Below are 16,925 nucleotides of genomic sequence, written 5' to 3'. Positions count from 1 at the left end.
TATACATTATTCTCCAGAAAACATTGGACGTCTCAGATAGTTTTGAATGCTGTGAAAGGGACGAGATAAATGTAGTGATTTTTCTTGAGAAGCTGGTGCTAGTCAGAGTTGTAGAGTTCATGTTGGGCAATGGGTATAGAAGGAAGATACTTTAGTGAGTTTTGAGAAGGTTTGTAGCTCAGGTTGAGGTTCTGGATGTAGGTTTGCTCGCTGAGCTGAAAGGTTCATTTTCAGATGTTTCATCACCATACTAGGTAATATCTTCAGTGAACCTCTGGATGAAGCATTGCTGATGTTTCCTGCTTTGTATTATAGGTTTGGGTTTCCTTGGGTTGGTGATGTCATTTTTTGTGGTGAAGTCATTTCCTGTTCTTTTTCTCAGTGGGTGGTAAATAGGGTCCAAGTCAGTCAATGTGTTTGTTGATAGAGCTCTGGTTGGAATGCCATGCTTCTAGGAATTCTCGTGCGTGTCCCTGTTGGCATGACCTAGGATGGATCTGTTATCCTTCCTTATCTGTATGTAAGGATACTAGTGAGAGAGGGTCATGTCGTTTGTGGCTAGTTGATGTTTATGTAGCCTGGTGGCTAGTTTTCTGCCTGTTTGTCCAATGTAGTGTTTGTTACAGTTCTTGCATGGTATTTTGTAAATTTTGCTTGTCAAGCAAAATTAATGTCATTTAGCCACCAGGATACATGAACATCAACTAGCCACAAAATGACATGACCCTCTCTCACTAGTATCCTTACATACAGATAAGGAAGGACACCACTTTGACTGCAACAACACATCCATTCTAGGACAAGCCAGACATGCACGAGAATTCATAGAAGACAGGCATTACAATCAGAACTCTTATCAACAAACACATTGACTTGGACACCATTTACCACTCCCTGAGAAAAAGAACAGGAAATGACATCACCAACCCAAGGAAACTCAAAAATATAAACACAAAGCAGGAAACATCTGCAGTGCTTCGTCCAGAGGCTCACTGAAGGTGTTACCTAGTATAGTGATGAAACGTCTGAAAATGAACCTTCCAGCTCAGATGTTACAGACTTAAAAAATGATAGATTCAGGAGTGATATTATCAAACTCAGGTAGCAAGCATTCATTTTGGAAAAAGGAAGGATTCTTCTATCGCAAAACATATGTGAAGCATTTTCTTCTCATTTGGGTATCATGAGCACAGTTTATAAATAACAGAATAAACTGTCTGGGGTGCTTGGCTCCACAATTGAGTGTTAACTCTCAAACTTCCATTGATGGCTAAAAATCAGTCTCCAGGATGCCCTTACTTAAAATTAGGGCTGCAATCCTGAAAACCACGGGTTTATTAGGAACTTTCTTAACAGTGAAGCAGAATTAAAACATTATACCCTTGCCCTTGAAGTTGAAATTACAATGCCATCTGTACTTTGAACTGCTAAATACCTATACCAGTAAATGAAATAACTTGAAATGTAAAAAAATGTAAAAAGAAAATGGAATTAATATTCTACAGGGTACAAGTGCAGCATTTATTAGGCATCTGGATGGGTATATGAATAGGAAGGGTTTAGATGGATACGGGCCAATTGCTGGCAAATAGGACTAGATTAGGTTAGGATATTTGGGCGGCATAGATGAGTTGGACCAATGGGTTTGTTTCTGTGCTGTACTTCTCTATGACTATGAGTACTGTTAGGACTAAGCTGGTTTCATCTGATGGCACTGGGATTGCCTGCAGTGACTAACCAATGCCAATAGATGGAGTCTTATTTTTGAATTCAAGAAGGAAGCAACCACCAGGCTTGAAACCAGCAGCAAAACAAAGACCAGACCTGAAGCCTAAAGTAAAAACAAAGGTCAGGAAGGCAAGGCTGGGCAAAGCAATACCAGGAAGATGAAGCATGATGGGTCCCGATAGACAGAACAAAGCTGAGATCCAAAGCCAGAGCACAAGCCAGGAAACATGACAAAGGAGGAGACAAGACCACTTATAGAGTCATAGAGATGTACAGCATGGAAACAGACCCTTTGGTCCAACTCGTCCATGCCAACCAGATATCCCAATCCAATCTAGTCCCACCTGCCAGCACCCGGCCCATATCCCTCCAAACCCTTCCTATTCATATACCCATCCAAATGCCCCTTAAATATTGCAATTGTACCAGCCTCTGTCACATCCTCTGGCAGCTCATTCCATACACGTACCACCCTCTGTGTGAAAAGGTTGCCCCTTAGGTCTCTTTTATATCTTTTCCCTCTCACCCTAAACCTATGCCCTCTAGTTCTGGACCCCCTGACCCCTGGGAAAAGACTTTGCCTATTTACCCTATCCATGCCCCTCATAATTTTGTAAATGTCTATAAGGTCACCCCTCAGCCTCCGAAGCTCCAGGGAAAACAGCCTCTCCCTATAGCTCAAATCCTCTAACCCCGGCAAGGGTCCATGACAAAAGTGCGTGCCTGTGTGGGATACAGGATACAGTACTGAATTCTGATTTGTGGACGCAAACACAGCATGCAAATAGCACTAAAACAAAAATCATTTTGCAAAAATGAAAAACAGGTTCCAAAGAATAAATGGTGTTCAAATGAAACAATGCTACGCAAGACAACATTAAAAATGGACTGTATTAAAAGAAGAATTGCATTTACACAGCCCTTTTCAGGACCAATGGACAACTCAAAGTACTTTACAGATAATTAAGTACTCTCTCCACACAAATCACTGGTATAATGTAGGAAATGTGGCAACCAATGTGCACATAGCATATTCCCACTAACAGCAGATGATAATGACTAGATAATCTATTTGAGAGATATTGATTAAAAAACATACACTGACCAGGGGTACTGGAGATTTATGCCTCTTCTGCTTATTTCTTATAATGCCACGCAAGCAAGAAGTCTCCATCCCAGTTTAACATCCCACCAAGGAATGACACTGCTTTGATTTTTGTGCTCAAGCACTGGAATGGAACTTTAACTCAGAATCTCATGGCTCAGAGACAAGAATGCTATCAACTATGTCATAGCTATTAAGGGACGGTAGCATCTTGGCTAAATTATTGGAAATCTAGACTAGTAATCCAGAGGGTCAGACTAATAACAAACAACAAGAATTCAGATCCAAGTTTTGGAATAAAACAGGACAGACCATTCATTTTGAATTTTGCATCAGATATGACAAAGGTACTCGTTGCCCAGTCAACTTACAAAGTCCTTCTTAACATAATTTGGGGATGCGCTAAAATATGGGAGAGTTACCCAACAGGCTAGACAAGCAACAGCCTGACAGTAATACCTCAATCTCCCCAGACACCTACATCAACATCCTTGGAGTGTGTCCTGTCCCACTGACAGAAGCAGCAAGAGTCAGGGTGGAGTGGCCCTGAGAATCCGCAGCCACAATTCTTAACTACATTAAGTTTCAAGGACTTAGATCAAAAGTGGATAAGGAAACCTCCTGTTGAAACCTACCATACTCCCTCAACTAATGAATATGGACTCTCCACAGTAAACACTACTTGGAAGAGGCACGAGCAGTAGCAAGGCCACAGAATGTATTATGGGTGAGGGAGTTTCAATCTCTATCACCAAGAGTGGTCCAGCAGAATCATAAATGATTGAACTAGTCAAGTCTTAAATAAAATATTACCAAATACTGAGGCAGAAGGTGAGAGATCCAGTACAAAGGAAAATCTACTTGAACGCATCTTTATCAATCTGTCACAAATGCATTTATCTTTGACAGTACTGGTAGGAGTTTATGTATTGCTGCTTTAACAGCTGAGTAATCTGGACAGATGGGATTAGAACCTTCTGGCCCAAGAATAGGGATATTATCACTGTACCACAAGAATGTATTCTTTACATCTGAGTACTTTTCTGAACCAAGCACCAGATGACTAATAACCTTTGAATCCAAAGAGCAACACGCTAGACTAAGGATGCATACAAAAGTTCTCCTGTAATGCAAGTTGTCAGTTTAAGTAAAGTTAATTTTGAGATTTTCATGAATTGAACCTATGCTACTTACCAATTCAGTATAATAGTAGCAATTCTGCATTAAGAAACACAAGAATTGACATGATGATTAATGGCGATCTTTCTTAAAAAATGAAGGCAGCGATGAAAACTTGAAGACCACAGAAAAAGACTCAGGCAAGGCTTGAAATTACATTTACACCAGGATCCCAGGAAAGCAAGTCACTATTTAAACAGTGGTGGCAAAACAGTGAATACTTGATTTTGAACTGGCCACATCAGTGGTCTGTGTAGAAGCAAATCAGTTCCAAGCTGAGTTGTAGAAGCTGCAGGGCCTTTGAGACAACCTTGGGGTTTTATTCCTGTGCAAAAACAGAAAGCGCACAAAACAAAAAATGCTTGAGCCACAGGTGAAAACAGTATAGGGAAAGATACTACAAAAAAAAGCACAGCAGCTGAGTTGTTGAATCATCACACAAATTAAGCTTTTAGTCGTGCTTCTATAAATCCCCAAATATCTCTAACTTTTGTAAAACACAGATTACCAGGAAGGGGACAACCAAATTTCTAGCATGAATTAGAACATTAGACATCCTTTCAGAACTTGTGTTTTTAAGCAAAAGGATGACTGTTGCTTTTTAGATTTAGCTGTTGCAAAACCCGATAAGCAACAGGGATAAAAATAAAGATCTCCACTGAAAACAACAGGTTTTAGAGTCAACATTTCAAGTCTCTGATGGTTACCTGAGACCCCCTTCTGGGAGAAATGCTGGAGGATCAGCTTTGTGTACAAGTGAACATTAGATTTCACCATCTAAAACTGATGTCTTGCAGTCAACAGTTAAAAGAATCAATTGATCAGTCTGTCAGTGGTGCTATGACAGAGACAAGGATGACTATTTCTTAAAGGTTGTGCCATCCAAGCAGCTGATGGAGCTTGTCATAACTTTGATGCTCACATGAAGAATTAACTGGAGAAAGAAGATATTGACAGACTGCTAAAAGATGTCAAAAATAAGGAAGCCAGTGTAGCCAGGTTCGGCACAACATCGTGGACCAAAGGACCTATTCTGTGCTGTATTGTTCTATGTTCTATAAGCATTAGGTACAGTTACTGGTACTGGCTTAGCAGCCAAGATGCCAAAAGCCGGTTACGTGCTTTACACCCACTGAAACACTGCTCTGTGTTCCAAGATCTTTTCAAGTCAGATAGCTCAAAATGATAATGGACTCATCTAACCAAAAACTTTGATTCTAAAAGTACTACCATAGGTTACAGTAGGGTACAAGCAAATAAAAGCATGTGCAGCATACTGACAGCAACAACAGGGAGTGCACTGGAGACCTGCAATAAAGGCAAACACATATACAAGGTTAGCAGCAAGACTGATCAGGTAAAGACTCAGAGCGAAAGGTGAACATGCTTTCCACATACTGAATATAACAATTTCATCCCAGAAGCATATCACTATGCAAGTTCCCCTTCAAGTCACACAACAGCCTACTTTGAAACTATAATCGCCATTCCTTTCACTATTGCGGGGTCAAAGTCCTGAAACACTGACCGTAACATCTGTGATTGTTCCTATAGTCCAAGGACAGCAACAAATCAAGTAGATAGCCCACCACCACCTTCTTCAGGGCAGATAGGCTGGGCCAGCATATCTTGCCTCTCTCTATCAGACTGCATGGTTGTGGGTATGTGGGTAGACTGCAACTACCCTCTAATAAAAGAAAATGGACAAAGTCAAACAGTTTGAAGCTTTTGCCACTATATTGGTATAAGAAAATTGGTAAAGGTATGCTCTCAAAGTTGAGAGCTAATGAAAACATCCCACCAGACAATCAGCATTTAAGGATATGTAGATGGATTATTGGAAGTCAATTATACAATCTGCAACAGCAAAATGACTACAAAATGGTCACTGCACAGAATGCATTGGTATAGTGCAGTTACCACACATGGAAATCATAAGTATTCTGTCTAATGGACGCAAATGAATCACCAATAGTAGGACCATCATTGTGTATGGAACTTAACACTGTGAAGATACAGCACAACAGGACAGAAATAATTGCATTGAGCTTGTCAGATCTTGCAACAATACACTCATGCCATAAGAAATGTCAAAGTCGATGCTATTGTGCACTTCAGAAAAGTGCAATTCCAATAATCCTTCTAGAAAGCACAGGGCTGACATAAAAAAAACTCAAGAGTGAGTTGGACAATATGGAACATTAAGATAATATCCATTGTGTACATCAGTACAGGCTGGTGCAGTTAAATTACAGGAGTGCTAAAGAAAATGGCACAATCCAGCCAACAAAAAGGCATCTTCATCTTTAGAGAAAGTGATGCCCAAAATTCCAACTTTGAAGAATTGAATCCCAAATTCACAAAAGCCAAGTTATTTTCTATGCTGGATGTCACATCCACTCTTGAAAGACTATTTGCTTTTCTGAAATGAGCCAAGTTCCCTTAGTAATGATTTACAATGCTATTAATGCTCATTAGATCCTGGGCCACGACATTCCAAAAGGAATTCATCATTCAGAGAATATGGAGAAATTCCAACACATTGAACAAGTAAATATATTACTCATTCTACTTGTTATTTATTTCAAGGTTCTGATATCTTGAACAAACAATAAACAATTCCATAGGATTGAAACACTTGCATAAAGTCATGACATTTTCTTGAAACTTACATCATTTATTTAAGCTGAAAAGGTGAGTGAAATCCCATGTGCTATATGGGAGATTATGAATTCATTAGCAATTGCAATTAAGTTTGTCCCAAGACAAATACAAGGAAGAAGTGAGGACTGCAGATGCTGGATAGTCAGAGTTGAAAAGTGTGGTGCTGGAAAAGTACAGTAGATCAGGCATCATTGGAGGAGCAGGAGAATCGAGGTTTCAGGCATAAGCCCTTCATCAGGAATGTGGAGGGTAAAGAGGGCTAAGAGATAAATGGGGTTTGGGGGTGGTGCTGGGGTGGAAGGTAGGTGAAAAGATAATAGGTGGATGCAGGTGGGGGATAATTGTTATAGGTCGAAGAGGAGGGTGGAGCAGATAAGTGGGAAGGAAAATGGACAGGTGGGACAGTTCAAGAGGGTGGTGCTGAGTTGGAGAGTTGGATCTGTGGTGATGTGGGGATGAGGAGTTTTGGAAAACTGGTGAGGTCAATGTTGATACCATGTGGTTTGATGAGGCATTCTTCTTCCAGTTGGCAGGTGACTTGGATTTGGGGGTGGAGGAGGTCCAGGACTTGCATGTCCTTGAGGGAGTGTAAGGGGGAGCTGAAGTGGTTGGCCACAGCGCCGTGGGGTTTGGTGAGTATGTCCAAGAGATATTCCCCAAACTGCTCTGCAAGTTGGCGTCCTGTCTCCCTGGTATAGAGGAGACAACATCAGAAACATGGATGCAGTAAATGTGGTGGAAGGATGTGCAGGTAAATCTCTGCTGGGTGTGAAATGATCCTTTAGGACCTTGGACTGAGGTGAGGACACAGGTTTTATACCTCGTTCAGAGGCAGGGGAAGGTGTTGAGTATAAACGGTGGGTTGGTAGGGTACATACCTGATGAGGGAGCCATGAAGGGAATGGACTCTACCCCTATCTACATTCCACAGAGACCATCCCCTTCCTGATTCCCTTGTTAGGTCCATACCCCTCACTTACCCACCCTCTATACACATCGCTTTCCCTTGCTGCCACACGAGGTGCAAAACCTATATCCACACCTCCCCCCTTCACTTCCGTCCAAGGCCCTAAAGGATCATTTCAAACCCAGTAGAGATTTTCCTGCACATCCTCCCACTACATTTACTGCATCTGTTGCTCTCGATGTGGTCTCCTCTACATCAAGGAGACAGAATGCCAACATGCAGAACATTTTAGGGAACATCTCTGGTCCACACACACTAAACCACCCCACTGCATAGATATTGGTTGGTTCATTTTGCAAAGAAATCATTATCATTAAAACACCATATTCATTCCAGAGATGAACCTTTAGACTGTCAGTCAACATTTCTTCCAGAAGCATACGGATGGCATGATAAAAAAAAATTCCTAGAAATGTCTGTATTGGTGATGATATTGCCGTGATGGATAAAACTAAAAAAGGGAAAACCAAAATCTATACTCAATAATGATAGTCACTCACCATAAAGATACAAACTTTGTTTGTTGAAGTTATCAGGTGAATATAGGCCAGATCTACTCAGGTTATGGTATCGGCCCTGAACCAGGCAAAGGTTCAGGACATCACATAGCAACTCAAAAAAACTTCCAAAAATGTCTCTTGTTTTTAACTTCCAAGGCCATGCCCACCAAAAAGTTTAGTTATTAAGACGACTCTTAAGGAAAACACACCATGTGTATGGCAGCAGGACAATCAACACATGCTCAAATCACTCAAACAAACATCATCAGCAGAACTTGCATCTTACACTTCTCCGACCTCTGAAAGATGACAATCCTGGGAGTTATGTATCTCAAAGAAATTACAGCATGCATTGTCAAAATAGCAAATCTAGAGTGAATAGTCTATCACAAGTAAAACCAAATTATTCCAACATAAAGCATGAAACACTTGTTCTGGCAAACAGTATCATACGTTTCCATACCGGTCTGGTAAGCAATTCACAACAGAAACTGATCATAAACCACTGAAAATGATTTGACGCAAACCACTGACAAGTGCACCACTAGACTGCAACAACCTCTTAAAAAAATGTATGGGCCATGACTTCATTGCTGTTACAAACTTGGTACAAAGATCCTTATTTTTGATACAGTGAGCAGACTACTAAGTCCAAATATGAATGCAGAAATTTCACAAGATTTACAAATAGACATTAAGGATATCAAATTGGAGGGTGTACTTAAAGTCAACAAACTTCAGGAAGCAGATAATGATCCACGACTGTATGCACAATGGCAAATTATCATCAAAGGATGGTGTGACATGATATAAGAGATGCCAGTCACACACACATTTTTGGCCATATAGAACTAGGTATTTCAAAAGGTATAATTAAATGCATCAAGCTCTTTGCTAGGAAGTATCATCAGAGCTATATCAGGTACATACTGGCACGGAGCAATTCAGACTGCCTTCTACAGGATATCATGTATTGGCCAGGGATCAACAATGACATCAAGAAGACAAAGAGGATGCGCAAGGAATTTCTCCAAGTCACCAACGACGTTTCAAAATTTCCAATTGTCAGACAACAATCTTTTGATCAACTTCCTCAGAGACCAGGAACCGTTAAATGGATTTTGATTAACTTACGCCTTAAATTTACTATTATTGTTATTTATTAATTTACTAAAAATTTCTGTCATTAATATAGGCACTACAGTAGAGTGACTTATAACACTTTTCATTTTATTTTTCTTGTAAAAGTACACATGACAATAAATTCTATAAATAAATAAATAAAAGATCACTTCAAGTGCATCCACGGTAGACACAATGAGTGCAATATCAGTGTATTTGGTATACCAAGAAGGTTATACCACCCTGAAGGATTATCAAGCCATCACAGGAGGTACCCAATTTACAAACCCTGATGCTTATGAGCACAATCCCATACAGGGATGTATTTTTAAAGACTGGCATATGAACATTTCCTGTACTTATGAATGGCTCCTTCATATTGTCCTCTACTATATTGACTTAAAATTTGACTTGCAAATGGAATCAAGAATGGAACCCGTTCTCAACCCAAGGACTGCCTGTAAACCTTATATAGATTCTTAATAATGAAACTCAAATTGTTCAATTCTTGTTTCTGTGTAGTTTTCAAAAACAACATAGACATAATCCCACTTATAGCGCACATAATCCAATATTTCGAGGATAAAATTAAGAGTCTAGTGGTGACCACGCAACCAGAAGCACAACAATGTGGATGAGTCTCAACTGCCCTCTGGGCATTTAGGGATAGGCAATAAATATTGTGACATCCATGCCTTATGAATGATTTTTAAAACTTAACAGCTACTATACTAATGAACGAAGCATCAGAATTGTACCACATGACAGCAGCCACGTTATTGCTTGGATTGTGTACATAAGGTTCTCTGCAACCACACAAAATAAGTTTGTCGGTTCAGCAAAACTATTCACGATTTCCAAATATATTAAACTTACACTACTTAGCAATCCAGCATGACACTGATAATTCAGTGTTAAAAAAAAACAACAAAGGAATAATAATTACCAGTCCTTGAGGATAGTCCCAGCTTCACATGGAGGACACCCTCCAACATGTTGACACCATACGATTGCTCAGTTGTATTATTGTTATTAGTCTATTAATCCACATATCCATGTGATGCTCTGGACACTCAGGTTCAAATCTCACATTGGCAAATCATAGAATATGAATTTGACAAAAGAAAATCTGGAATTTAACAGTCTAATAATGATTAAGAACCTATTGCTGATTGTTGGAAAAATGTATTTGTTTTATTAATGCCCTTTAGGGAAGGAACCTGCTGTCCTTACCTGTTGTGGCCTACATTTGACTTTTAACTACCATCTGGGCAATTAAGGATGAGCAATAAATGCTAGCCTAGCCAGCAACACCCACATCCAAGAATGAATATAATGAGGTTATCTGCACTACCAACAGCTGAAGTCTTGAGCTCCAGAACCTTTTTCACTATTAGCCAAGTTGTAGCAACCTACCCACACTAGTGGTAAATTGCATATGCACACTCAGACCAAAAAAGCTTAGCAAATCCAACCCAGTCAAATATCACACATCAGATTACTCTCAATTATCAGTTAAGAAATAACTGTTAAAATTGATAGTGCTGTCAAGCACACTTATGCATCAAGTTGCTCATCAACATTCATTTTGAGTTCTGCCTGGACTACCTGATTGCAGAACTTATTACATACTTCATTTAGACAACTGCAATTACCTTTGAAATCAAGGCACCTTTTGACCAAGAGTATCATGAGTCTTAGGAGACCAAAATTCAACGGGAATTGTGGAAAACATTGCATTGGTTGGAGCCATATCAGTCTGTGGATATCGGAGGCCAATCATCTCAGTCCAGCAGCATCACAACAGGATATTGTGGTGCCTAACTTCCTCCCTGATTGCCCACAATCTGACCACCATCTTCAAGGTTCAAGTCAGGAATATGATATAATAACCTCCACTTGCTTGGATGTGCACTGTTCTGAAAATTCTCAAGAAGCTCAACACTGTTCATGACAGGGTAAAAACAATGACTGCAGATGCTGAAAACCAAATACTGGATTAGTGGTGCTGGAAGAGCACAGCAGTTCAGGCAGCATCCAATGAGCAGCGAAATCGATGTTTCGGGCAAAAGCCCTTCATCAGGACAAACTATACAGTTGATATTACATCCACAAACATTCATTCCATCCACTACCGACACACAGTACCAGCAGTGTGTATCAACCTCAAGATGTACTGTTGAAATTCATGAAAAGTCCTTCGATAGTAACCTCCCAAACCACCATCAGCGAGAGGTCAAGGACAGCAGATACATATGAACACTGCTCACTACCCTAATTTGGAAATATATTGCCGTTCCTTCAGAGTTGCTGGGTCAAACTCCTAGAACTTCCTATCTAACAGCATTGTGGATCTACTTATTCCAAACCTACTGCAGTGTTTCAAGAAGCAGCTCACCAACATATTCTCAGGGGCGACAGAGATGGGCAACAAATGCTTGCCCAGCCAGCAAAATCATAATTCAAGAAAGGGGGACTTTTTATAAAAATGCAAAAGTAAAGTCATAAATGTTGAATGGACTCTTGCTAGGTGTTGGGAGACTCACAAGATCCTGGAAAGCCAGCAAGAAACCTGCACTATCACTTTCAAAGAAGGTCCACTGAATCATGGACCCACCATGCAATGATCAGAAGCAACAGCTGGGTGTGATGCTCAGCAAGCAGTCCCTTGCCAGACCGCCACTCCTTTGTCCAGACAATGATCGCCTTTGATCAAACGACCCCTCCCAGAGGCGATGAACTGCCCACAGCAACCCAAAAGCAGATGACAAAGGGGACACTGTGCCTGGGTTAATCCATGCAGTAGTGGACTAAAGCGTTTAAGTGGTTCTTACCTGGTCACTTAAGCATCTCAACTGATGGTGAGGCAGGAGCTAGATCATGAACCCCCTGTCCAAAATTGAATTCTGGTCAAAGGATTTGAGATATGCCACTGTGCTTAAGTGCAATTTTCATTTTCAAGCTCAACGCCATCAGGAGCAGAAAATCCACCTAAAAACAAACTAAAATCAGGATGCCAAAGCCATCAGGGAAGACAAACCCCTAGAAATCACAGAGACTGCTTTGAAAGCTATAAGCATTGAACATCCTTGGGCAGACACTGCTTCAGTACTCAACACAAAAAATAATTATTAGAAGAAAAAAATGCCTTGCTTCTCAGCCATCAATAAAATTATCTCCAGGGGAGCAATGTAGCAAATGCCAATACATATAGTAATATGTAGAATAACAGCTAATCTTACACAGATCTAATCAAGGCATGCCACAGATTCTAAATTTTAAAAACAAAGTTCATCAATACTTAGCCACAAAATACAATTCTTATTAATACAATTAAATTTTGATTATTATTAAAATGTGGCATAATTAATTTTGAATGAGTTTATACACCATATGGGTGCATTAGTAACAGGGTTTCCTCTACATATGTATACCATATTAGTTTGGAATCATTTCATAAAATGTGGGTGTCACTGGCTAGGCCAGTATTTATAGCCCATCCCTGAGGACATTTAAGATTCAACCAAATTGCTATTGAGTCACATGTACACCAGACCAGGTAAAATTACTGTCCAGCGGAGATTGACACACACGATCCCTGGAATGGTAGGCCTAACATACGATAAGTGGCTGAGGATCCTGGGATTACAATCATTAGCGTTTAGAAGGTTGAGGAGAGATCTAACAGAAACTTACAAGATAATGCACGGCTTAGAAAGGATGGACACTGAGAATTTGCTTCCATTAGGCGGGAATACTAGGAACTGTGGGCACAGCCTTAGAATTAGAGGGGGTCAATTTAGAATGGAAATGAGAAGATACTTCTTTAGCCTGAGAGTGGTGGGCCTGTGGGATTCATCACCACGGAGCGCAGTAGAAGCCAGGATGTTAAATGTCTTCAAGACAGAGATTGATAAATTCTTGACCTCTCAAGGAATTAAGGGCTATGGGGAGAGTGCAGGTAAGTGGCATTGAAATGCCATCAGCCATGACCGAATAGTGGAGTGGACTCGATGGGCCCAATGGCCTTACTTCCACTCCTATGTCTAATGGTCTAAAATGGTGGTTTCCTTTCCTAAAAGACATCAGTGAACCAGATGGCCTTTCTGACAATCAACAATGTTTCATGGTCATCATTAGACACTTGAATCCAGACTTTTACTGAATTTAAATGCCATTTTCTGTCAAGCCTGGATCCCAAACATTACCTGGGGTCTTTGGGTTAATAAGTCTCGTGATAATACCACAAGGTCTTCACCTCCCCCTAAATGGAATCAACAAACTTTCAATGCATCATAACAATGTATTTATCTAAATAGACATACATAAAAATTGTAAATGGTACAAAGTCAAATGCAGTCCAACAAAATCCATAACAAGATAAACAGCGGATAATGCAGATTCTATCGACTTAGACTGTATATTCCAGAGAAGGTTCATGCAAGGCTTTGGCAACAAATGAAGGTTCATCCCATTATCAATATGTGGACATAGGAGGACTTCTTTCAACCCAAAGTTTATTTCCTACGGGTAGCAAACAGACAATCTTTAATATAATGAATGCAACAAATAACTAAAGGAAGAAATTATCCTTCAACCCACCCCTGTTTTAGGGTCGTGCCACTTCACAGATTGGTACAATTTTCAGACAAAAGGTTGCATCAAGGATTGATCCAGCAGACCAGCACAATGTTAATTCACCTGAGGAAATTAAGATAATATTGTTCCTTTGACAATACTGAAAAGCAAAAATTTTAGAAATACTTAAAAAAGTACAAAAGCAGAGGCACAAAATACATAATTAAAGAATTGTTAATTTCTATACATGTAAGACCACCTTAATAGAGTTTTATGACTTTAGAACCCAATATTATTTTGTATAGTAATAAAGAAGTTAGTATTTATTTTTAGTTAAACTACAACACAGGATAATAAAATGTGAGGTTTGCCACACTAATAAGAAGCTACCATCTCTTTTTGTCAAGTAAACTAAACCAAATGCAAGTATTGCACTGGAACTAGTTAAATTTACTTTTATGGGGCTTAAAAGGCCAAAAGCATCATAGCAGTAGTCTTTCAGACCCTGCGGAATTTAAGTGCTTAGCAAATTAACAATTCATGTAAATGTGTATTTTTCGACTTAACATTATATAATTGATTCATTTTCAGAAACTCAAGTGGTTGCATTAAATTTGCATAGGTCAAGTAACGCTTTAAAATTTTAGGACCTGTGCGCGAAATAAGAATATTTTGTAAGTTGTCTTCTTTCAACTCTCATCTCACTTTGGAAATACACAAAAACTGTCTCTCTTCAGAGGTAACCTTGAATGCTCAATTACAATAGGACTCTTTTTCTACTTTAACTTTTAAAATTTTATAAAAGGACTGTACAGCTTTTATTAAATTCTCAGCTCTCATGCTCTTAATTGCCTCTAAATTTTTTTTAGATTACTTACAGTGTGGAAACAGGCCCTTCGGCCCAACAAGTCCACACCACCCCGCCGAAGCGTAACCCACCCATACCCCTACATCTACATCTACCCCTTACCTAACACTACGGGCAATTTAGCATGGCCAATTCACCTGACCTGCACATCTTTGGACTGTGGGAGGAAACTGGAGCACCCGGAGGAAACCCACGCAGACACGGGGAGAACGTGCAAACTCCACACAGTCAGTCGCCTGAGGCGGGAATTGAACCCAGGTCTCCGGCGCTGTGAGGCAGCAGTGCTAACCACTGTGCCACCGTGCCGCCCCAAATTGCTTTGAACTTAAATAAGCAGATGGTCTTCTCCTACTCTTGAAATGACTGGACAATTTCAATATTTCTTTCTCAAATTGTATAAACAAATTTTGACATTTTAAGCAAAAATTGTGACAGTTGCAATTTCAAGCATCCTACTTTAGGAAAAGTAATAAAGCAGTTCCAAAAATGTACCGTCAGTTCAATGAAAAGATAATAGGGATTGCGGAGGTTATATTTGAGACTTCAGTGGAAATGGAAAAGTGAAAGTGAGAATCAGAGAGATAGAATGAATTGTTAGAATATGATTGATCAGAACTGGTCTACAAGTCATTAGATCAAGAAGCATAAATATAAGGTAAATGCTTTAAAAAAACTTAAAATTTAATAAAGTCCCAATAAAAGAGAAAAGAACAGAAATTCTCAATAGGTTAAACATCAACTGTGGAAGAGAAACTGAGTTACCATTTGTGGCCTTTAATCAGAATCTTCCACCCATGTTGACCTGAAATAATATCTATTTTTCTCCACAGAGGCAGCTAGTTATTTCTCCATGAAGCCATGCTGACTTCGCTTGATCATCTTGTGCATTTCTAAATGCTCTGTTACCACATCCTTCGTAATAAATTCTAACATTTTCACAATAACAGACATCAAGCTAACTGGCCTACAATTACCTGGTTTTGACTTCTTCCCTTTCTAGATAAAGATTGGCAGTTTCCTAATCCTCTGGGACTTCTCCAGTATGTAAGGATTCCTGGACATTTACTATCAAATATATCCATTATCTCTGTAACTATTTCCTTTAATATCTGAGGATCTATCCTGTCAGATTCAGGATGCTTATCACTCTTTAGTCCCATGGGTTTTCCGAACACTTTTTCTTCTAGTCCTTTTGTCCCTTGAATATTTAATGATGTTGGAATGCTATTAGTACTGTGAAGATTGATGCAAAGTATTTATGGAAAGTTGGCCTAGATCACCTCACATCAGAATTAATACTACTCCAGAACAACATAGAACTACACTTTGAAAACTTTGTTAATATAAGATAGAATTTACTCCCTTCCAACCATTTAAATCAGGCACAATCAGAACAGATCTCTGCACGTGTATGAAGATTACAAATGATTTGGAGGCGCCAGTATGGGACTTAAAAATCACACAACACCAGGTTATAACCCAACAGGTTTATTTGGAAGCACTCGCTTTCGGAGTGCTGCTCCTTCATCAGGTGGTTGTGGAGTATAAGATCGTAAGACACAAGATTACAAAGTGATTCCTATCGTGTTTGTCTACTTTAAAGTAAATAGGGACATTCAAATTTACTTTTAAAGTTCCAGGTGAGTTGCACTCAAGGTTCATTCAAAAGCTGTATAATCCACTGGGTATTTGCTGTGGTTGTTTAGGAGATCTTCCAGCCCCCCCGAGTGTTCCAATCCTTAAAAATAGTTTACTCCCCAGAAATTACTGTATACCACAGCCATCTCATCCAAGTCCAAATTGAAACTTGTATAAATATCAATGCCTTAACAGTATCTCACATTACAGAATCGTCTCCAAGACGGTGCCCTCATGTAAAAAAAATTAAATTTATGAAATAAATAAAACCAGTATCTTTCAACAAACCTTAATGACCAATAATGTAGGTCAACTAAAGAACCACACATTGACCGTTCACAGCAGTGTGAACGAAGCCGAGCAATTCTGACGATCACATTACAATATATTAATGACAGGAACTATTAAAATAATTTTAATATTTAAATAAATACTTACTGTCGGTTACAAATAGACACTCTCGAGCACTCGCATTACCACGTTAACCGGCTCACGTTCGGCAGCAGGAAGGGCTTACGTCAACGCGTACCGCGGTCCCGGATGTTACGTCGCCGCGTAGGGCCTGGTGCGTGGTGA

At 39.6% G+C, this 16,925-nt stretch overlaps 1 protein-coding gene across 7 annotated transcripts in view; it reads right to left on the bottom strand.

The window, feature by feature from the left end:
• Positions 1 to 16,906, bottom strand: part of gtf2e1 (general transcription factor IIE, polypeptide 1, alpha) — a 50,531-nt gene extending 33,625 nt beyond the window's left edge. The window contains exons 1-4 of one of the 7 annotated variants that reach the window (XM_072585285.1): positions 16,788 to 16,905; positions 13,868 to 13,966; positions 12,100 to 12,256; positions 4,028 to 4,337 (exon numbers count right to left, since the gene is read on the bottom strand). The gene's annotated coding sequence lies outside the window, so the exon portion shown is untranslated. Of the gene's footprint in view, positions 1 to 4,027; positions 4,338 to 12,099; positions 12,257 to 13,867; positions 13,986 to 16,787 lie in introns of those variants that run through there. The other 6 variants (XM_072585290.1, XM_072585284.1, XM_072585287.1 and 3 more) reach the window with 6 other exon arrangements.
• Positions 16,907 to 16,925: the final 19 nt, after the last annotated feature.

The sequence above is a fragment of the Chiloscyllium punctatum genome, chromosome 15 (genome assembly GCF_047496795.1).
Source record: "Chiloscyllium punctatum isolate Juve2018m chromosome 15, sChiPun1.3, whole genome shotgun sequence".
NCBI lineage: Eukaryota > Metazoa > Chordata > Chondrichthyes > Orectolobiformes > Hemiscylliidae > Chiloscyllium > Chiloscyllium punctatum.
The sequence above is the reverse complement of the archived record's forward strand: the minus strand, read 5'-3'. Positions and strand labels throughout refer to the sequence as shown.